Source organism: Vombatus ursinus, unplaced genomic scaffold (assembly GCF_900497805.2).
Source record: "Vombatus ursinus unplaced genomic scaffold, bare-nosed wombat genome assembly UNPS02014973.1, whole genome shotgun sequence".
NCBI classification, from domain to species: domain Eukaryota; kingdom Metazoa; phylum Chordata; class Mammalia; order Diprotodontia; family Vombatidae; genus Vombatus; species Vombatus ursinus.
The window spans coordinates 9591241-9614932 of record NW_020954751.1 but is presented as its reverse complement, the minus strand read 5'-3'; positions in this window follow the sequence as shown (position 1 = coordinate 9614932).

Below are 23692 nucleotides of genomic sequence, written 5' to 3'. Positions count from 1 at the left end.
ATCAATAAGCATTTGTTAGGCACATGCTATGTGCCAGGCACTTTAGTGAATATCGGGGATATGAAGAAAGGCAAAAAAAGGCAAAGAAAGGCAAAAAATACTCCCTATTGTCAAAGAGCTCACAGTCTAGTGGAGGAGAAAAATGCAAAAGGTTGTATGCAGGACAAATTGGAGGTAATCTCAGAGGGAAGGTGCAAACAATGAGGGAGACCAAGAAATCCTACGTAGAATCTGAGATTTGAGCTATTATTGATAATTAGAGCTAAAATTTATGATGTCCTTTAAAGTTTATAAGGTGCTTAAGTAATATAATTTGATCCTCACAATAATGGGAAGTCGGTGCAATTATTACCTTCATTTTACAGATGAGGAAACTGAGGTAGACAGAAGTTAAGCAACTTGTCTAGGGTCAGGCTGATTTTGTGTCTAAGTCTGGATTTGAACTCAGGTCTTCCTAACTCTAGGTCCAACTTTCTATCTGCTCTGTCACCTAGGTGACTTGAAGACAGCCAGGGAAGTGATGAGACACAGCCAGTGTAAAAGAACTGGAGTGTACTGTGTGAGGAAAGGCAAGGAGGCCAACATTAGATTATTTACTACATGGAGAGAGTTCAGTGTGAGAAGACTGCAAAACTTATAAGGGACCTAGTTGTGAAGGACTTTAAAAGCCAAATAGAGGATTTCATATTTGATCCTAGAGGGAATAGGGAGCCACTGAAGGTTATTGAGTAGGCGGTTACATAGTTGGACCTGAGCTTTGAGAAGATCATTTTGGTAGCTGAATGGAGAATGGCCTAGAGTGAGGAGAGACTTCAGGCAAGAATGCTAACTCTTAGGCTATTACCATTGTCCTGGAGTGCGGTGAAGAGGGATTTGATCAGAATAGTAATAATGTCAGAGGAGAGAAGGGGGCATGCATGAAAACATATTGTGAGTGTAGAATTGACAGATTTTGGCAACCAATTGGATATGGTGGGCCTGGAGAGAATGAGACATTGAAAATGATGCCTACCTTTGGAGCTGAGATGAATGGGAAAATGGCGGGGCTCTCAACAATAATAGTTAAGTTTGGAAAAGGAGATAATTAGTTCAATTTTAGACATTTTTCTTAATTTTTTTAAAATTTTAGACATTTTGAGATTAAGATGTCTATAGGACATCCAGTTCAAGATATCCAAAAACTATTTAAAGATTCATAAGTGTTCAACATAAATTTATTAAATACTTTGTACAAAGCATTGTGCTAGGCACTTGTTGAACACAAAGTTTAGATAAAACATGGTCTCTGTTCCCATGGAATGTACAGTCTAGTAGAAGGATGACATTGGCAGAGATATTTAATGCTAATGTTGGATGGTAAATGCATTGGAGAAGAGAAAAACAAAGGACTTTGGGAGAATTGAAAGGGAAGGCTACTACTGAAAAAGTGGATATTTCAGATATTTAAAACTTAGACAACAAATCCTGGCACTCAGAAATATGAGAACCCTCTAAACATGTCCCCCAACAACCAATCTACTTCCCAATACAACATGAACTATTCTTTACAATGAGTTTGTCATAACCATGGGCAATTGCTCCAATCCTCCTGATCTATATCTTGCTACTGGACCTAGATGGTTCTGGAGGAGATAGAGAGGCTAGTGACTTTGTACAGCCCTCCCTCACTTAAATCCAATTCACTTGAAAGTCATGGCATCACCTTCCTGAACAAATAACAAAAAACAACCTATGAGTAGTAAGAGCTACCACACTGGGCACCCAACTGGCTAATTCCAGTTGGGCAATGCAGCTTGTTCATTCCTTCTTTCCTTCCTTTTTTCCTTCCTTCTTTCTTTCTTTCCTCCCTTCCCTCCCTCTTTCCCTTCCCTCAGTCCACATAGAGTATCATACCCTGTGGGTGCCCCGCCCAAAGGAATGTAAATTTTGATCACTGAAACCTCTCAAGATATTAAGATATCTTGGATTTATGAGCTAGATTTTTTTCTTAAAGATCATGCCTTAACCCCAAATCACTCTGGCTTTCACTAATTGGCCAACAATAGCCTCACTTGGTCATTGTTTGAGATCTGATGGCTCAGAGTGAGTGGTTGCAAGTCATGGTATCACATTTCTGATGATATGGTCCTCTTTGAAAATGAAGGACAATGAGCTTCTTTAGAAATAGGTCTATTGCCTATGACTAGTTTAATACATTCTAGCCTCTCCAGTTTTTCTACTTTTCTTCATGACAATCAAGTCTGATCTCTTTAGGCTTTTTGTCTAGTTTGTAGTTTTGCTTTGTTTTGATTTGCTTTGTTTTAGGTTATTAGGGAAAGTAAATAGAGGATGGGAAAGGACCTGTGATTTTGTTGGTATAAAGAACTCCTGGTAATGAAATGCCTTTTTTCATCATAGGTGAATTATTTCTCTACAACATGCAGTCTCAGATATTTGCCTAGAGCCCTGAGAGGTTAAGAGACTCGTTCAGTGTTTCACAGCCAATATGAGTATAAGGCAAGACCCGAAGTCTAGGTTTTCCTGGCTTCAAGGTGTGCTCTCTATCCTTTATGCCATACTGTCTCTATAGGGAGAAGAAAAGACTTGAAAGTCAAAGTAATCAATATGAGTCCTTGTTCTCAATACTTCTCTGAAGGTGTCCCATAGAGAGGGCCAAGAACCATTAGCTGAAATGAGTCTTGGGAGTTATTGGCGAGACTCAACTGGGTTGGCCATTATTCTGTATGGAGGAGAGCTGAAAAGAAATAGAACCAAAATGATTTTGTAAATGATTTGATGCTAGGGTGAGCCATATAGGAAATCTCAAATATCCACAGAATTATTTTTTAAGGATGTCAATGGGTAACACAGTCTGAAGTGTCTTTTTCTTGATGGGTCCACCAAATAGAGATGAACTGTAAGATTATTGCTGTCTCTCAAACATATTCTAGAATATGCTACATGAATTGGGCTTAAGTAGAGTGCCAGCAAGCAAATTATTCACCATATTGTGATGAGAAAATGAGGCTAGATGCAGGAACTAGGGAGAAGGCATGAATTCTATAGAATAGATCAAACATTGGCCTGGCCCAAGAGAAAACTCTTAAGTAGGCCAAAGTCATATTTACTGTGCAAATTAAACTGGAACAAATTAAATTAAGTGGATTGATTTACACAATAAACCTCAAGTTTTATACATTTAAAAAATTCTTTAAAAATTCAGCATATCCTTTGTTTTGTATGGCTATTGTTGAGTTCACAAGATTTTGAAACATGCTTTTTAATTCATCATGAAACTACACTTTCATCACATTATTAAATTTACCTTTGTCAGTCTATCCCCCACCAACCCCCAATCTAACCTTGTATATAGCCCACCTTTTTATCAGTGAATGCTAGGCTATTGAGGCATGTTTATTTACATTTCTTAAATAAATTTCTTAACCTTGCATGACATGAGGAATGGTAAAAGATCAGATGTCAGTATTATATTTCCATTTCAGAATTTATGTAAATTCAGAAACATTCTGTTTCCCAGTATTATTTACTATATTTACCAGAGTTTATCATTCTTTCAATAAGAACAAGATTTCCATATCTACTAGAAATAAAATTCCCCCAAACATTTCCTTTCAGTCAATAAAGGAAAAAAAGACACCTATGTGTGGCAGAAAATCTAACACTCAACTGAAAGGTAATTAAAGGTGAGAAAACCAGTTCACTCTAGTTTCTTCTACTCAAGGTCAGATGTTCTGAGTTAGCTTAATGTCAGGAATAGCACACACAGAACCACTATTGTTGCAAAATAAAACCATAACTAAATGAATGCTTAACTCAAATATTTAGTACATCACTATAGTACAATACATATCTCCCTATTCTGAAATCTTCCCTCATTTGCAGGCATCCTCTTTGTTTTCCCAGATACCAAGTGCTGGTAGTGGATAGAATTTGAAGTGTCAGCCAATGTAGTGATATATTTAAACTCAAGAGCTTCTTAAGTGATTAGGATGATGAAAGAATTGAAGATTATACAATAGGAAGATTGGTTGAAGGAACTGGAGAAATTTAGTCTAGATGAGAAAAGATTTTGAGCAAGTATGAGAGCTAATTTCAAATATTTAAAGTGTTCTTCTGAGGAAGATGTATTTTTTTTTTTTTACAATTCTTATGATTGCTCTAGAGAAAGAACTAGGTAGAAGATAAAAGAAGGAAAATTTAGGACCAATATTAAGCAACAGCTTCTTAATAATTAGAGTTATACCAAAATGGAATTGGCTGACTCAGGAATTAGTGAGTTCCTCTGATAATGGAGTTATGCAAAGAAAGGAAAGATGGTCAGGGGTGTTATGGAAAGGATTTCTATTATAACTTGGCAGTAGATGAAATGACATCTGAAGTTCCTTTCAGTTCTGTGATTTTGTGATTCAATATGATAAGAACTTCATTTCAATATGAATAAACAACAGAACTATTTTTCTTTTTTACTGATGTTGAGGTCCATAAAGAGATCCTAGAAGGATGTGAACCATTTCTTGGTGTGTGTGGGAAAATGAAAATAGAGAGAAGTCTAATCTACTCAACTTATGTTTCTTTCCTCTACTAAAGAGAATGATCTGAAAACTGGGTTAAAAAGAGAGTTATTAGGGGCAGCTAGGTGGCACAGTGGATAGAGCACCAACCCTGGAGTCAGGAGGACCTAAGTTCAAATCCAATCTCAGACCAGACACTTGACATTTACTAGTTGTGTGACCCTGGGCAAGTTACTTAACCTCAATTGCCTCCTCCCTTCCCCCAAAAAGAGAAAGAGTTATTAGCAAGTTCTTGAAATCCAGGATGATGATTTTAAGAAAAAGGAGACCCCTGTCATTAAAGACCAGGCTCCTTATGACTGAATGAGGTTCAAACTATATACCTGGGTATAAAATAGTGAAAGGAATGGTACCCTTGCACTTATGGGGCCAGCAGACCTTCAAGGTTAAATGGATATCATTTGTTCAAAAAATGGATCTTCATAAATCATGATGTTGGGGCCTTTCACCATTTTGGATGACCTCCTACAGACATTTTCTAGCTTATCAATATCCTTCCTAAAATGCAGTACTCAGTAGTAAACACAGTCCTCTAGATTTCTCTTCATAAGGACAGAACTAAATGGTACTGTACTATCACCTTCTTATTCTCGGAAATAAAATCTCTTTTTATGCAGTCCAATATTGTGTTAGCTTTCATTAAGCAGTGTTTAACATGAAATACAATTAAATCCTCCACTTTTTCAGATTAAACAAGTTTGTTTAAAGATCTCAATTATTTAGTGAATGGTCACATGTAGCTATATATTAGCTACCTCTGGCTTTTCCTCTTCACCAGTATCAATTACAACTTAATAAAATTTCATTCTTGGGAGTGTTACATACCTATTGAGCAGATTTCTCTTTTAGAATCTCATGTTAATGGATTGTAAGATCATAGAAAAGAGGTTTATTTTTGAATTTTAATTAAATTTTGTTTCCATTTCACAAATATTTATTTTCTCTTCCACCCCCACCATCATTGAAAAGAAAAGGGAAACCTATATAACAGAAATACAAGAGTCAAGCAAAACAAATTCCAACATTGGCTGTTTTCACAACATATGTCTATCAACCTACACTGTCACCCCTTTCTCAGGAGGTGAGTAGCATGCTTCATTATTGATCCTCTGTAATAATGGTTGATCACTGTGTTGATTAGTGTCCAAGTTGTTTGCTTTTATAATATTGTTATATAAATTATTCTTCTGTTTCTGCTCATATCATTATGAATCACTTCATATGTCTTTCCAAGTTTCTCTGAAACTGTCCCCTTCACTATTTCTTATGGCATGATAATATTCCATTACATTTATACACCATAATTTGTTCAGCTCTTTCCCAATTGATAGGTGCCCCTTTGTTTTCACTTTTTTCTACCTCAAGAATTGTTGTAAATGCTTTTGTACATATGGGCCCTCTCATCTTTCCTTGATCTCACTGAAGCTTAGTAGTGGAAATGATGAGTCAAATGGTACGCACAAGAAGAGAAGGCTGATAGGGCAGCAGATTGGGAGAATTGGTAGTCAGAAGCAAACCATTTTTTTTTTAGCAAACCATTTTTGAAGATGGTCAGAATGAAAGGAGAGAAAGAGTAGGCAAAAATAAGGGTTCAAAGGGAAATGCACAGTCAGTAATCATAATTGTCAAGTTTTTACAGTGAATTTCTCTGATAAAGGTCTCGTTTCTCAAATATATAGAAAACTGAGTCAAATTCATAAAAAAATAAGAGCCTTTCCCCAATTGATAAATGATCAAATGATATGAACAGGCAGTTTTCAGACAAAGTAATTAAAGATATTTATAGTCATATGGAAAAAATGCTCTAAATCACTATTGCTTAGAGAATTGCAAATTAAAACAGGTACCACCCCACACCCATCAGATTAACTAATATAACAGAAAAGGAAAATGACAAATGTTGGAGGGGATGAGGGAAAAATGCACTGTCAGTGAAGTTGTGAACTGATTCAACCATTCTGGGGAGCAATTTGAAACTATACCCAAAAGACTATAAAACCATGTGTACTCTTTGACTCAGCAATTCTACCACTAGGTTTGTATCACAAACAGAGGAAAAACAAAAAGAAAAAGGATCTATATGCACAAAAATATTTGTAGCAGATCTTTTAGTGGTAACAAAGAATTGGAAATTGAGGGAATGTTCATAAATTGGGAAATGACTGAACAAGATGTGATATATCATTGTAATGGAATAGTATTGTACATAAGAAATAACTAGCAGGAAACTTGGAAAGACTTACATGAAGTTAGGCAAAGTGAAGTGTGTAGAACCAGGAAAACATCGTACATAATAACAGCAGTATTGTACAATGATCAACTGTGGATGACTTAGCTATTTTCAGCAATACAATGATCCAACATAATTCTGAAGGACTTATGATGAAAAATGCTATCCACCTCCAGAGAGAGAACTGATGCAATCTGAATACGGATCAAAACATCTTTATTCAAACTTTTATTTTTCTTGATTTTTTTAGTCTTATTCTCTCAATTTCTATTTCTTCACTTATCACTATAAGTAGCTTTATAGCACTGTATCAAATAGTAGTAGCAACAATGGCATCTTTGCTTTACTCATGGTATTACTGGGAAGGCAATAGTTTATCCCAGGATGACAGATTTAGAGCTCAAATGACTTTACCTATTATCCAGGATCCTACCTCTCCTTTCCCCAAACTCCTAAACTGATTCACCTACATTCTCTGATACACAGGAAAATATGGCAAAATTCTCCTAATTCATAATTAACTCTACCCTGGCTTAGTCATTTCTACTTCACCAATCAGTTATTACCTTCTTCCTCATAATCAGGTCCAGAAGAATAATACTAGTCCTTGATTTCTTCATCTTCTGAATGATGAAATTACCACTAGGAAGTTGAGTCTCTCAGAATCTCTGCTTTTAGTACACTAAGACGCTCATTCTATGTCTGAATGGTTGGAATACTCTATGACAACTGTGCTTTCTTTCTCTTCCAGCTGTATTATATGTATCAGATAATTAATAATTCAATTTGTCAGTAAATAAACATATATTAAGCACCTGTGCTTTTATTCAGCACCTGGCACCATGTGCCAGGCACTATGCTAAGTGTGGGAGATTCCAAATGAGGCAAAAAAAAAAATAGTCCCTGCCCTCAAGAGGCTCACAATCTAATGGAAAAGACAATAAACAAGCAAATATGTACACATAATCTACATACAAGATAAATAATTAGCAAAGAATTATTAATAATTAGCAAAGAATTAAGATGGGTTCAATTAGAAAGAATTAAGAAGGGCTGAGAAAGACTTCCTATAGAATATTGGATTTCAGTTGGGAATTAAAGAGAACTAGGGAAGCCAGTAAGGAAAGACTAAGAGAAAGAGCATTCCAAGCATGGAACATTTCCTTTGGCCATTCTGGCAAACTGTATTTTGCTTAGATGCAAAAAACTAGAGTTGGAAGAGACTTTAGAGGCCATCTAGTCCAAGCCACACCTAAAGAAGAATTTCCTCTACATCATGTACCATAAGTGGTCATCTATCCTTTGCTGGAACATACACTGAGGTCACCCATTCCATTTAAGTATGACCATTTACATGTTCCAAATTTTTTCCTTGTATCAAGTCAAAATCTGTCTTTGTGCATCTTCTACCAGTTACTTCAAGTCCCTTCAGGGCCAAGCAAAATGAGTCTAATCTCCCTTCCAAATAATGGCCCACTAAATACTTAAAGACACCTATACTGTCTCCTTTAAGTGTTTTCCTCTCCAGGCTAAATCTCCCCATTTCCTTCACCATATGACATGATTTTGAGTCCTTTCATATTCTTTTGTCCCCTCCTTTGCACATGCCCTAGCTTCCTACATGTGCCCCTTTCCCCAGAAATGAGAGTAATATTCTAGATGTGGTCTCAGCAGACAAGGTTACTTAGGGACTATATCACCTCTCCTGTTCTGTATAATATATTTCTATAATGATATCCCTTCTGTTTCTCCATTTTTTCATTCTCAAATACTCTCTACTATGCCTACCCTTTCAGGTCTATGTGTTTCAAGAGAAGTGAATATCTTTTTGATATGCAATATAAACCACCTTCCCTTCTACCTAATCTATTTCTTTTAAACAGGGTATAGATAGAACACCAGGTCTGGAGTCAGAAAGACTTAAGTTCAAATCTGGCCTCAGACCCTAAATAGCTGTGTGGCTCTGGGCAAGTCACTCAACCCTATGTGCTTCAGTTTCCTCATCTGGAAAATGAGCTTAAGAAGGAAACATCAAACCACTCCAGTATCTTCACCAAGAAAACCCCAGATGAGGTTGTAAAGAGTTATACATGACTAAAAAATGACTAAACAACTCTTCCATGGTTGTATTCTAGTCAATCAAGTAATCAATAAGTATTTATTAAGCATATATTGTGTGTCTCATCCTTTCAAGTCCTGGCAAAACCTACAAAGCATATTTGCCTGATTTCATTGCTATCTTTAGTTCAATTTATTTCTCATTTTTACCCTATGTGTTTGTGTATATTTATTTCTCTGTCATTACCTCTTGGTAACTACATAGCAGCTCCACTGCTATTGTTCTTTCTGACTTAACTGCTACGCTACTATCTGTATATTTTCCCTCCTCCCCTTCTCTTTTCAGTTTCAAACCTCCATAATGAGATCAGCTCATCTTCAGGTAAGCTTATTGTACCTTTTCCTCTTTAGTAGTAAAGTGTTCTTAGCCAAGAATCCGTCATTTCAGTGTCTTTTGTCATGATGCAGAGACTCAGATTCAATTTTCTGACACCATCTTCTCATCCAACTACTGATTTCCCATATCCTACTTCTCTTCTCAGAGCCTTACCTTCAATGAGTAACAGTAATAAATGCAACCACCTTTCTTTCCAAGTCCTTTACATTAATGCCCAGGTCTTCCTTATCCCTAAATATACTTTCTGATTTCCTTTTGGAAGTATCATGTACTCCCAGGTAGATAACTGGTGGTATATATTAGTCTTCAGGTCTGGAGATACTCTTTATTATATCCAGAATGCATGTTCTAGGAGAAAGTTAACTTCCTGAATATTCATGTCACATTAGCAAATGACTATTTCAGTAACTCTCAGAAGAAAATCATCAGGACACTCCTAATAACATATTCCCTTCTCTCAATTTCAACTATGAATTCCCATTATCCTTCCATGGAATGCTGAAAGTTCCTTTGCTTCCATTTACTCCTGACTCCTGTTTGGGAATGATTTTATTCCTATTGTGTATCTCCAATTGTTCAAATGACTTTCTTACGCCATCCCTTCTCTCTTACATTCTTCAACCTTCTAACCTTATTGAAATATATATATATATATATGTACATATATATGCATATATATATCATATATAATTTTCTTTATTTTTCTCTTAGCACACTTCTTGCATCTTCTCTGATACACTAAAGAGCAATTAAGTTTCTTTCAGTCCCCTCAAATTTCCCATTTAGCAAGATTTTTTTTTGTAGTCAGTGCATCTGTCTTTGTTGGTTATCCATGGCAAAAACAGAAATGTAGCAATATTGGTACAAATCAATAGAACAGGACCCTCACCTTCCATACCCACTAAAAAATATGCTATTGGTGGCTGCCCTGGTTATTCTCACTGCTAATAGTTCTAGCAAACAACCTGGTTGTCTGTTTGCTGCACCTGTTCACAGCCAATTTGGGCTCAGGAGCCTCAGTTTTTATACTTCTTACTGTTGCATAATCCATAATTAGCTGATTCCTGCCAATATTAATTGCTTTTAGTGCAAGTAGCAGCCTCAATGAGCTGAGGCCAAAGCTCAGTCCCTTCTTCTAATGTTCTACCTTCTGTCCCACCTGACTTTTCCATCAGACAGTGACTGGTGGTACTATACTAGAAAACAAGATCCCAGTTTTTATGATACTTAGCTTGTTGTTCTCACCGTTATACTACAATATCTTAAATTAAATCCTTGTACTTAAAGTATGAGTTAAGTATGAGTTATAACCTAATCTTAAAGATTAGGCAGAAACTACGCTAAGAATGTGCTTACTCTAGTGATGTCTTTGGCATGAATGGGGAAATCATAGAATTATAGTATCCCAATGTGGAAATGAACCTCAGAGGTCATCTATTCCAACCTGTAACTGAACAAAGACTTTTTTTTGGTATAATGCCTTCTTTTGCTTGAAGAGCTCTAGTAGGGGGAGCCCATTACCTGTCAATATGTTCCATTTAATTTTTGGAGAGGTAGGATTTTATTTCACACTGAGGCCTGAGAGATCTTTTGGCTTGTCTTTGGTAACATTGCCAGTTAGTGTCTGGGGCGGGATTTGAATCCAGATCTCCTGACTCCCAAGTCCAGCATTCTTTCCACTACACCACACTGTCTTTCTAAACTTACTTTCAGGTATAGATGGGTGTGATACATAAAAATATCCAAGATGTGCTCATCTAGACTTTGTTTGAAGGCCTACAATGAGGAGAGACTTAGTATTTCCCATGGTAGCCTATTTGACCTTTGAATAGCTGTTATGAAGTTTGTTTGTTTGTCTGTATTCCTGATATGTAGCCTATAGTGAATCTGTCTCTGCAGTTTTTATCCATTGCCCTTTGTTCTGTCTTTTGGGGCCAAGCAAACAAAGTTGAATTCCTCTTCTACAGCTCCATTTGCTAATTGAATGGAGGAAGGACTGAGATAAATTTCTCAGAAAGAGCAATTTAGAAGAGAGTTGCAAATAAAACCTTGAAAAGTTACTTCAAAAATATTCATTTCTAGATTACAGACAGAAAGAGGGTAAGTTTAGCTTGATTAAAGTAAGGCTTCTTGATTAGGTCAGGTTAACCTAGTGCTCCTTCCATCCCTGCTACATTTCAGGCACCACATTTTAGGAGGACAATAATAAACTGGAAAGTGTTCAGAGGTGGGCTTATAGGATGGATGAGAACCTTAACTCCAGGCCATGAAGATGGAACTAGGGATGTTTACCCTGGAGAAAAGAAGACTTAGCAGTGGTGGAGGGTCATTCTCTTCAATGATTTGAAGGGCTGTCATTGGGGAATTGAATTTTTTCTGCCTTGCCCCAAGGGGCAGAACTAGGAGAAATCAGCAGAAGTTTCAAAGAGGACATCTGACACTGGATATGAAGAAAAAAAATCTCCTTAACAATCCTAGATATTCAAAAGTGAAATGGGCTGCCTAAGAAAGTGGTGGGTTCATAACCAGTGGAAATCATCAAGGGAATTATGGATGGATCACTACTTGCTATTTTTGCTTAAAGGAGTCCTTATTGAGGTATTAGTTTATACTAAGCCACCTATGAGTACCCTTCTATGTCTAAGAGTCTTCAACAATCCACGTGTCAGATCTCAGAGAATACCAAGCCTTTTATCAGATTCTTGTCCAAGAAGAGAGGATTTCTCAATAAGAGAGCTGTGAATAGTGACAGATAATCTTTTTTAATTTTGAAAGAAATCTTAATATAACTATAGGAAGGAGGGGAGAGAATTCAAGGGTTTTCAGCTTGTTTTGCAGTTTTTTCCCTATATTTTATCTTTAATATCAAAGTTTTAAATCTATGATGTAGTCCTCCCTTTATCTCGAAGTATCTCATATATACTTACTTTCCTATATGTTCTATCTCCTTAGCAAAATGTAAATTCCTTTAAGAAATAAGTAGATGGCACAGTGGATAGATAGAGCATTGGGCATGGAGTCAGAAATACCTGAGTTCAGAGCCTGCCTCAGACACTTACTAGCTATGTGACCCCGGATAAGGTATCTAACCTCATTTGCCTCAATTTCCTCAATTTTAAAATGGAGATAATAATAGCACCTACCTCTTGTGAGAAACAAATGAGATGCACAAAGAGGTGCTTAATAATGCCCTTTTTCCTTCCTTGAGATCAGAATGGGTTTTTTTTTTTTTTGGTTTTTGTTTTTGTTCTGAGTTTTTTTTCCCATTTTTGTCTTTGTAGCCACAGTGGAGACTAGTGCCTCGTTTAATGAATGCTTGTTTGACTGGATTGGGCTGTTTTGAGATCCATTTATGCCACTGACCGGAATATGGGCAAATGACTTCATCTGCTTGAACCTCTTTCTTCATCTTTAAAATGGGGGTGATGGTGCCTACCTTAGCAGGCTCTTGTGAGGAGCAAATGAGAAAATATCAGAGAGCTAGTAACAAGTGAGAGGTCATTATTATTGAACTGACTCCTGAAAACCAAAACCACCTCCCTGACCCCACCTGAGATGACTGGACTTTATTGACTTATTATTGTCCGTATATCCAAGACCAGTGGTGGAAACTACTCAAGTCACTACCCAAGAGCCATTCATTTTTCTTTCATAAGGATTCTGTGAAAGCTTGTCATTTCTGCGCCCTTTTATGTGATGGATGTACCTGAGTCCCTGCTCCACAAACATTGAATAAGTTCTAATTATTGTTTCTCTGCCAACTGCTTTGAAAAATGAAAATCTGGCCATGGAATTCCTCTGTGGAAATTGTGGCTTTTCTATCTACCCTTCAAGGTGCAATTCAGAGCCTTCCTCCTCTGCGATGCCTCCCCTGACTACTCTAGCCCATCTTTTAGCTTGTTGTCTGTGCCAGCAAATGGAAAAACAAATTGATTGGACATTTACTGAACACCTTGAAGTATGGAGTTCTATTGTTAGGCTCTGTGATGGACACAAGGATGAGGAAGACAGAGTTCCTGCCACTGGGAAGTTTTCATACATAGCTTTAAACTTTTTATACATGTTAAGATTTTATCACCACTAATCAACTGATCAACCAAAAATATTTATTAAGCAGTTACTAGTTGCCAGAAGGGAGCTAGGTGGAGGAGTGGAGAAAGTGCTGGGCCTAGAGTCAGCAAGACTCGTCTTCTTGAGTTCAAATCTGGTTTCAGACACTACAACTGACATTACTACTACTCAGACACTACTATTCAGACACTACTAGCTGTGCAACCCTGGGCATGTAATTTCACCCTGTTTTCCTCAGTTTCCTCATCTGTAAAATGAGCTGGAGAAGGAAATGGTGAACCACTCCAGTATTTTTGCCAAGAAAACTCCAAATGGTATTACAAAGAGTCTGACATGATAGAAATGACTAAACTATAACACTTGCCAGGCCTTGTGCTAAGGAATAGGGATCCTGAAATACTCAAGAGTATTTGTGATCTCATAGATTCAGAAGTCTCCTCCAACAATGTTGATTGTGATCCATTTATGCCATCTCATCCAGTGTAGCTCATGTCCACAGCCTACTATAAGTTTTCCATAGGTGGAAGGGTGTGCTGGAGCCAGCTCAAACTGGCTTGTGAGAGCACTTTGTTAAATTTTTGGTGTGAGTATTTATAACTTAGAAGTCAGCAAACACTGCAAATTAAGGCTTGACTTATGGTTTGTTGGCTGTCTAGACTTAAGAAAGTGATAAATAGAATGTGAATAATTCAGATTAAGTTAAAACGTGTGTCATGCACACATTTTTTTCGTCAGAGAGTTAGGCAACTTTTACCAGCACACTCCCATAGAGAGATCTAGCTAATACTTTGGAGGCCTTCTTTACTTTCTCCTGACAGTACAAGGAACAATGGACCAATAGTCCGTTGTTTGACCACCTTTTGGCTCCCTCCCCCTGGAGACACAGGACCAGCCCATCTTCTCTTGCTATTATGTGATTCTTTCATGACATCTTCTGTTCTTGTTCTTCAAAGTTTCTCAATGGTTATATGTGGTAAATGCTTTATACCCACATGTACTTCTCTATTCCCCCACGTTTGATATTAATTTTTAATTCTTTGGAGAGTGAAGAATTGTATCCTATGCCTCAATTTTATAGAGCAACAACGGCATAATATTGTTGTTAAAAAGATGGGCTTGTGCTTTCATGGGAATATAAAGGTCATAAAAGAACTTTGCCATTCCATGAAGGTTGTCCAACCCACTGTCATCCTTCTAGTCAATTCTGGGCCTCATTCCTTAACTACCTGTACCATCTATCTGTCCCATATATACACAATAATGGACAAGTTCTCTCTGTTTTACATCCAGATGTATCCTCAAGCTGATATTTTTTCTCCTGATGGTCCAGGCCCACAGGAATGGGGAACCTGTGAGCTTGAGGCCACGTGTGGCCTTCTAAGTCCTCAGGTGTGGCCTTTTGACTAGGTCCAAGTTTTGCAGAACAAAGCCTTTTATTAAGAGGATTTGTTCTGTGAAGTTTGGATTCCATCAAAGGGCTACACTTGAGGACCTAGAGGGCCACAAGTGACCTCAAGGCCGCAGGTTCCCCACCCCTGGATAGGGCCTCTGGGCCATCACTATCAACAATAATTCTTGTTGGAGATCATAGAGGAAGAGGTATAGTAGATTAGGTTGAATTTGCTGACTCTATAAGACAATATCCTGTGGAAGATTTTTTTTTAATTAAAAACAGAACAAAACGATAATCCTGTATCAACTTCCTCTTCCCCCTCAATATTCAACTTTTTCCTTAAACTAAAGTTCATTACCTTCCCTCCCCCAAAAGAAAAGAATTAGAAAGTTAATTGATTATTTTATTCTATTCAATGTATTTATTAAAGCCTACTCTGTGTGTGTGTGAGAGAGAGACAGAGACAGAGACAGAGACAGAGAGACAGAGAGACAGAGATCGAGACAGAGAGGAAACAGACTTAGAAATTGTTTCAGTTCGAAGAATTTTAACACGGGGATTTTTAAGAAATACTTTGATAACTGTATTTCAATATAATTTACCCCTTTGTAATTCTATATGTTTTCCTAGCAATTGTATATGTTTTATTTTATGCATTTAAATGTATTACTCTGAGAAGGAGTCCATAGGTTTCACCAGGCTACCAAAAGGGTCCAGCCACACAAAATGTTAAGAATCCCTGTTTTAGAGGTAGAATTGACAGTTTGGCAACTGTTTGGAAAAGGAGGCGGGTGAGGGAGAGTGAAGAGCTAAACATGATTCTAAGGTTGTGAACTTAGGTGACAGGATGGATTATTGTTTTATCTGCAGAAGTAGGAAAGCAATGAAGAGAGATGGTGTAGGGGGAAAGATGATGAGTGCCACCTTCAAAATTTGTCTGGTTCTTTAGGAGTCTGCTGATTATCAATTGTAATAAAATTCTCATTTATATGTCACTTACGGTTACAAAGCACTTTCACATCCATTACCTTAATTGACCTTCCCTAATGATAATTATCAACATTCTTCTCCTCCTCTTGCTCATCCTCCCGTTACTCCTCCTCCTCAAAGATTTATATATTGTTTAAAGCTTCTAAAATGTTGTACAGATATTTGTAGCAACCTTAGGCATCCTTGGCAGTCTTGGGAAAATTGTCTTATACCTGTATTGTAACCCTCATTTGTCAGGTGAAGAAACAGAATTTCAGAGAGGTCATCTGACTTGTCCAAGGTCATAGGACCATGTCAGAATGATAGGATTAAGAGATGGAAGGAATCTTAGAAAATACCTTGTTTAATCCTCCTTTTTTTACTTCCCACTTCCGTGTTTAGTACAGTACTTAGCACATAATAGGTGTTTCATGGTTGTTGGGTAGAGATTAATTAAATGATTGATTTTATAATTGATTATATTCTATGGATAGAAAATGAATCACCCAAAGCCACAGAGGGAGTAATTGGCGTAGATGGAATTTGATTCATGAAATCAGGAAATCTCAGATTTAAGAGGGATCTCAAGTACCACCTATTCCAACCAATACATTGATAGGAATCCCCTATGTTAATAATATCCTTGACAAGTGATCATCCACCCTTTGAAATCCTTCAATGTGTGAAGGACTTATTACCAATGAAGGCAATCCATACCACTTTTGGATAGCTCTAAATTCAGTGTGCTCAACATTGTGCCACACTGGTTTTCTGAGTGCAAGCTGAGTGTTGCCTCCAAAGCTTTACTGTATACCTTTATTATGTATGTGTGTTTTAAGTAGGGATAACATAGAACCAGAAATCATTTCCATGCCACCACTTAGCGCATAGTGTCTGACTCATAGTAGATGCTTAATAAATGCTCATTGACTGATTTTTTTTCACTTTCCAAACTTAGACTCTTTCTATGAAAAAGGTACCATTCAAAAATTGTTCATAGAAACACTGTGGTAAGGATTGTTGATGACTTAGATTTTTAAGAATCTTCTAGGAATGAAATTTCAAATGGTTTCAAAGTTTCGGGTGACTCTTCTTTTGTTTTTAATGGCAAAATCTGAGTTATTCTTGTGCAACTTCCAATGTAGATGCTGAATGCATTAACCTTTAAATCAGGACCGTCCAGGGATAAATTAACTTGCCCATTTTAGCAGCTGGGCCTGCCTCCAAATGGCTCCCATTGGTTATTCAGCAATATTCCTTGTTAGTTACTGAACAAGTAAAACTTTGCTATGGAGCTGATAATAAGAAACATTAGGGCCCTAAATTAAAAAAAAAGTTTTTAACCTAGCAAGAATAATTTCTAGCTTTTTAAGTCACTTTTGATTTTGCCTTATCTCACCAGTGATGAAATTCAAACAGACAATTCAGATGGTTGGGGAATGACTCGTTCGGGGCTTATCAGAATATTCTTTCTAAACTTAGCTCTATGATGGACAAATGGCCTTCACTGTTTTCTTAATATTAATAATAACTATCTTTATGTGGTGTATCATGGTTATGATGTACTTTATTTAAGTAATTTTATCTGAACCTTACAACTATATGTTAAGAGTGTTGACAATGAAATATTATTCCTATTTTATAAATGAAGCTGAGGGTCAAAATGGGCAAGTAGGCTGTCCAAGCTTATAAAGTAAGTGAAAGAGCTACAACTTCGACCCTAGTCTTCAGACTCTATTTCCCACTATATGCTTATGTTGACGAAGTAAAATGGAGAGCTAAAAGCCAGTCTCTAAGGAAAGAGAGTCTCAGTTCACCTAAAACTTTATCACAAAGAAAAAGGGATGGGGATAGATTAAGATGACTTCGGGTCTGAAATTTCTTGGTTTCAAATGAAAGGGATTCTCTAAGCTTTTACTGTAACTTTTGTTTGGGTCGATACAATACAAAAATCTTTGGATTTGGATAATGTAATATCAATAAGGTGAAAACAACTATAAGAAGAATGCTGGTTTGACCCAAACTCAACCAAATCCAAATAAAAAAGTGATCCATTCCCTCCTTCAAACATTTAACACATTATTTGGAACTTTAAGTAGAATAATAAAATTCATTGCTATATTACTTTAAAGTTTGCATCTCACTTTCTTCACACCAAAACTGTGGTATGTTCAGGTACTATATCCTCATTTTAACAAAGGAGGAAATTGAGACTCATAGAATTTTAGTGATTTTCTCACAACTGTACAGGATATGCCAGAGCTAGGTCATCTTATTTCAAGCCCAGTAGTCTTTCCCTTAAACCACAGCTGGTCTAAACAGGAAGATTACCTGTCATGTCTTCTCTGCATACCCTATTCCTACCATTTATTATAGGAATTCATAAGTGTGTCTTATCCATTTTCAGCTCTGCCAGATTGTAAGTGCTGAGAATGTCTAAATTGTGCTTATAATCTATTTCTTCCTCTGAATCTGAGAACAAAAATAATTACTGAATAAATAACAGTTTAATTTAATAGAACCAATCAAAAGGAGAGCAGTAACTATGTTAGGATGCCTTCTTGATTACCTGTACCCTGACTATGCCATTCTTAGCCATGATATTTCAATATCTGCATTTGAAAGCTAACTTATTCATATGGATAAAGTATGAATTTTAGCTCATGTTACTTAGAATAAAATTTTTAAAATAAAAATATCTCAAAAAAATGGAAAGATAGCTTTCTGAAGAATTCAGAGGTACATTGGAAAATTAGATGAACTGATTAAGAGAGAAGTAAATGTAACCAGGAAAACAATATGTACAATGACTGTAACCATGTAAATGAAAAAAAAAACCGAATAAAATGAAACAATGCTGTGTAATTATAATAACCGAGCCTGGCCCTGGTACACCTCCCTTTATTCACTACAGATGTAGTAGAATATGGTTGTGGCATATTGCATATATTGTCAGACATGGTTGATAAGTTGAATGATTTTGCTGAACTCTTGTTTTCATTATTTAAACATTATCATAAGCAAAATCTTGATTAGTAGTGAAGGTGAAAGGATATATCCAGAAATGCATGAATTGTAAAAAGCATTAATAGAAAAATAATAAAAAATATCACTACCTAAAACTGTGAGAGGTATATGATCTGACTTCCTTTTATTACTTATCATATGAGCTTTAATATTCAAGTCACTTATCCATTTTGAATTTACTGTGTGATATTGTATATGATTATATATAATTTAGAATATATATTATATCTGTATCTATATAGATATATTCATATGAAATCTAAATTTAATTTTCTCCAGGCTGCTTCACAGTTTTTTTTTAGTAATTCATGTCAAATAGGAAGTTTTTCCTTAGGTAATTTATGTTTGGGGTTTATTGAACACTGAGTTATTAAGTTCAATTATTTCTGATTCTTCCTTGTCTAGTCTGTTCCATTGATCTACAATTCTATTTTTAAACCAGTACTAAATGGTTTTGATGATTAATGCTTTATGCCATAGTTTGAGGTATGGAAGTGCTATCCTTTCTTCATTCCTACCTTTTAAAATATTCTCCTCGACATTTTAGAACTTTTGTCCTTCCAGTAAACTTTGTTATAATGTTGACTAGCTCTTTACAGTATCCCAATCTATATGGTAATCAATAGAATTGTATTTCTTATCATATTGGCATGGCCCAGTTAGGAATCAAGTCAATGACAAGAATTTATTATGGCATTAAACTAAATGCTAAGTCTAGAAATAAAAACAAAAAGAAAGAGAAGCTCTGCCCTCAAAGAACTCACATTCTGATGGAGGAAGATGATGAAAGAGAGAGAGAGAGAGAGAGAGAGAGAGAGAGAGAGACAGAGACAGAGACAGAGACAGAGACAGAGACAGAGATACCTGCATGTGAGGAATGGAAACAAAGTCTAGGGAGTCAGAAACAGAGCCAGGAAAGGAATTAAGGATAACTGACCAGTACCATTCCTCAAAATGGAGGATAAGGGAGGAACTCACCAATAGGAGAAAGGGATCACAGGAGCAGAAGGATGTTTCAGGGTGAAGAGGCCACAGGTGCTGAGGGAACTCTTTGTTGACAAGGAAGCTGAGGCATGGTGGAGAAGTTCCAGAAAGGTAGAAGCAGAGCCAGGAAAGGAAAGAAGGATGTCTGGCCTGGACCCTTCCTAAAAATGGAGTTTCTGGGAGGAATTCACTAATGTTAGTGCCATAAGCACTGAATGTTTCTCTTCGCTGTTTAAAGTATTCTTTATTTATTTAAGGAACATTTTTAATTGAATTTTGTAGGTGTTAAATGTTCTTTGATAGATCAATTTCTTAATGTTATTGTTGTTATTGTTTTAAAATATACTTTGTAGTTATTCTAAGCAGAAATTCCTTTTCTATTATTGTTTGTATTATTGAGTGAAGGCAGTACAGTGGATAGAGTGCCAGGCCTGGAGTCAGGAAGACTCATCTTCCTGACTTTAAATCTGGCCTCAGACACTTAATAGCTATGTGACCCTGGGCAAGGCATTTAAATTTGCCTCCATTCCTCATCTGTAAAATGAGCTTGAGAAGGAAATAGCAAACCATTCCAGTATCTTTGCCAAGAAAACTCCAAATAGGGTCATGAAGAGAAAGACAGGAGTGAAAAAACTATTGAACAACAAAAACAGATTTTGTTACTGCAATATAGAAATGTAGTAGTTTTTGCGGGTTTATTTTTTTGCCTATAACTTTATTGGAGCTATCAATCATTTAATTAATTATATTTTAATTAATCATCTAATTAATTATATTTAGTTTTTTTGCTGATTCCCTAGAATTTTCTAAATAAACCATCATATCCTCAGAAAATAGGAATCATTTTCTCTCCTCTTTGTTTTTCTTTATGTCTTTAAGTTATTTCCCTTGTCATTGCTATAATTGGTATTTTTAAAACTATCTCAAATAATTGCAGAGGAATCAGGAATTTTTGTTTACTCATAAGTTTATTAGGGAAGCTTCTAGTATTTCCATATGGCATAGGATATTAGTTGTTAGTTTTAGTTAAATACTTATTATCCCATATATAAAATATTCTTTTATGATTATACTTTCTAGGCTTTTTATTATGAATGAATCTTATACTTTATCAAAGACTTTTTAATACATCTATTCATATAACCATTTTAAAGACATTTTGTTCATAATACAATTAATTAAACTATTTTTCATATTTTTGAAGCATCTTTGAACCCCTAGTAAAAACCCAACTAGATCAAAGTGAATGATTTTTGTAAAATTAATTGCTAAAGTCTTGCTAGAATTTTATTTCAAATTTAAAAATCATTTTTCATCAAGGATATTATTCCATAATTCTTATTTCTTTTTTTCTTTTAGGTGTTAAGACTATATTTATCTCATAAAATGAAACTGTCAAAGCATTTCTTTCTCAATTTTTAATATTTTACATAGTATAGGTATTATTTTTTATAAATTTTATAGAATTTTTTTCTCTAAATCTTTCTTTAGTAGTTAGTTTTATTTTCCCTTTGGTAGGTCATTTACAGCTATCCTAATTTCTAATTCTGATTTTTTTTATTTGGTGAGTAATCCTCCATGTCTTTTTAATTCTCAGTTTTGTTGGCATATAACTATATAGTTACATCTGATAATTCTTTTTTCTTTTTCTGAGTTTGTTATTTCACCTTGATTTTTAAAAAATTTTTCTCTTACTTTTTTGTAAATGTTTGGCAAAAAGTTTATCAATTTTGTTAATTTTAATAGGCAGTTTTTAATTTTGCTTATTAATTTTATTGTCTTTCTGGTTTTCAGTTGATCTATTTATCCTCTAATTTTCAAGACTTACTCTTTTTTCTTTATTTTGACATTATTTGCTTGTACTCTATTTTTAAATGGATACTCAATAAATCATCTTTTTTCCATTTATTAACATGTTTTAAAGGATATACTTTCCCCTGAGACCTGTTTTAACTACATCACAACAATTTTGACATTCTGCCTCATCATTATCATTATCTTGCACATATTTATTTTTATGATTTGTTCTCTGACTCATTTTGTAGGATTTTATTATTAATTCTCCATTTAAATCTGTACATTGGATTGTGCTCTCTGTATTTAGTGATGTTTACATTGCATTGCAGTCATAGTTCATGGGCTTTTACTAATGTTTTTAGTTTTAATAGTAATTTTTAGCATAAGATAGTAATAGTAAAATAGTAAAAATGTATTTTTTAACCTTTAAAATAATTTTTACTTTCACTTTTAATAATCAACAAGGGAACACAATACTAATGAAAAAAATGTTTAATGAAATGGAAAGTAACAATAAGATATTTTCCTAAGAAAATCTGAGACACGTTTTTCCATGAACACACACACTATCAATGATGAGATTGTACACATAAAGAACACACTTTGAGGGCAATTCATGCCACTCCATTCCAGGGCTCCTGATAACTTTTGGTAATGTTATCAAGCTACTCCCACAAAATCTGCTCTGTATTTCTCTCTTCTGGACGTGTAATCACCACTGGTTGCTAATCCCCCAAATATTTATTCTCTGCTACACATTTAGTCTCTGCCAAACATAGTTCTTCTTAATGCTACTTTACTGGACATGTCGTTTCTGCCAAATAGTGCTAAACATGATCCCACTGTGCACATAACTGGAGATGCCATCTGCTTCCTGCTTCTGGCTTCAGCTGGTCCTTGTAAGGTATATTTTTCTCATGGGAAGAGCATGCTTTAATATATTCTTTTATTCCTTTTTAGGGTGGTTATATTTATCTCTAAATTTTTTTTATTATGAGCTAGAAAATTTTCAACTAGTATGCATATTTCTATACACAAAGAAGAAAAGAACATATGTGGAATTATTTTAATACATTAAGTTCATTAATATACATTATTTATATATTAAATTTTAAAAGGGCATCATAACATGGAAGACAGAGAATTACTTAAGGCCAGAGAAATTTGGGATCTGTGTGTGGCTGTGTGTGGCCTTGGGGAAGTTACTTATGTTTTAAGTGCTCTAGGCAGATCACTAAGACTGTAAGTTTCAGAGAAGATGTTAACTTACCTTATTAATGGAAGTTTCCTTATTTGGAAGCTGTCTAGGCCAATAAAATCACAACTCTATCTTAATATATTTAAGATAGTGCCAACATTGCCTTGTTTGTGTCCATTTCTGAGCTACCTTCTGCTGTCTTCCATGCATTTCAAAAATATTTCATTGATGTTCATTTCTTATCTTTTGGGTCACTCTCACTACCACCGACTTTCTCCATGATTCTCCCCAGTATATTCAAGCAAAAAAAAAGTTGTGTCTAAAAATACATTTTATCGTATACCAAGAAATGAGAGTCATGTTTCATCAGTATTTTTTTCAACTAGTTATTGGTCATTTTGTACTGATCAGAGTTCTTCAGTTTTTCAGATTTTCTTTCCTTTTCTTTGCTTTGGTAATTATATATATAGTTTTACTTGTTCTGCTTATGCCATTTTTCATTAATTAACACAAGCTTTCCCAGATTTCTCTGAATCCATTCCCTGTCCACTTTTTTGTTATTTCTTATGTCACAACAAAATTCCATCACATTCATATTTCTAACTTCATTCCTTTTCACATCTCTCACAGCATTCCCTCCTCCCATCCTCTCAGCTTGGTACATTAGGTCACATTTCACTAAACAAAATATGGTTATTCAATGAGAGGTTCCTCTTCTTTCTACCTACTCATGTTACATCACTCAAATGCCTTTCCCTATGATCTCCTCTTCCATTTCTGTCTGTGATGAAGAGACATCCCTACTCTTTGCCAAGCAAACACCTCTCGGTGCATATTTGATCCCAGCCCTTTCCATTTTCTCCAGTAGACTGATCCTTTATCATTCCTACTCTCTCCAATCTTCAGTGTCTCTCTATTGGCTCCATCACTGCTGCCAACAAATGCATCCATGTTTCTCCCATCTTAAAACAAAACAATTCATTGATCCTTTACTCTC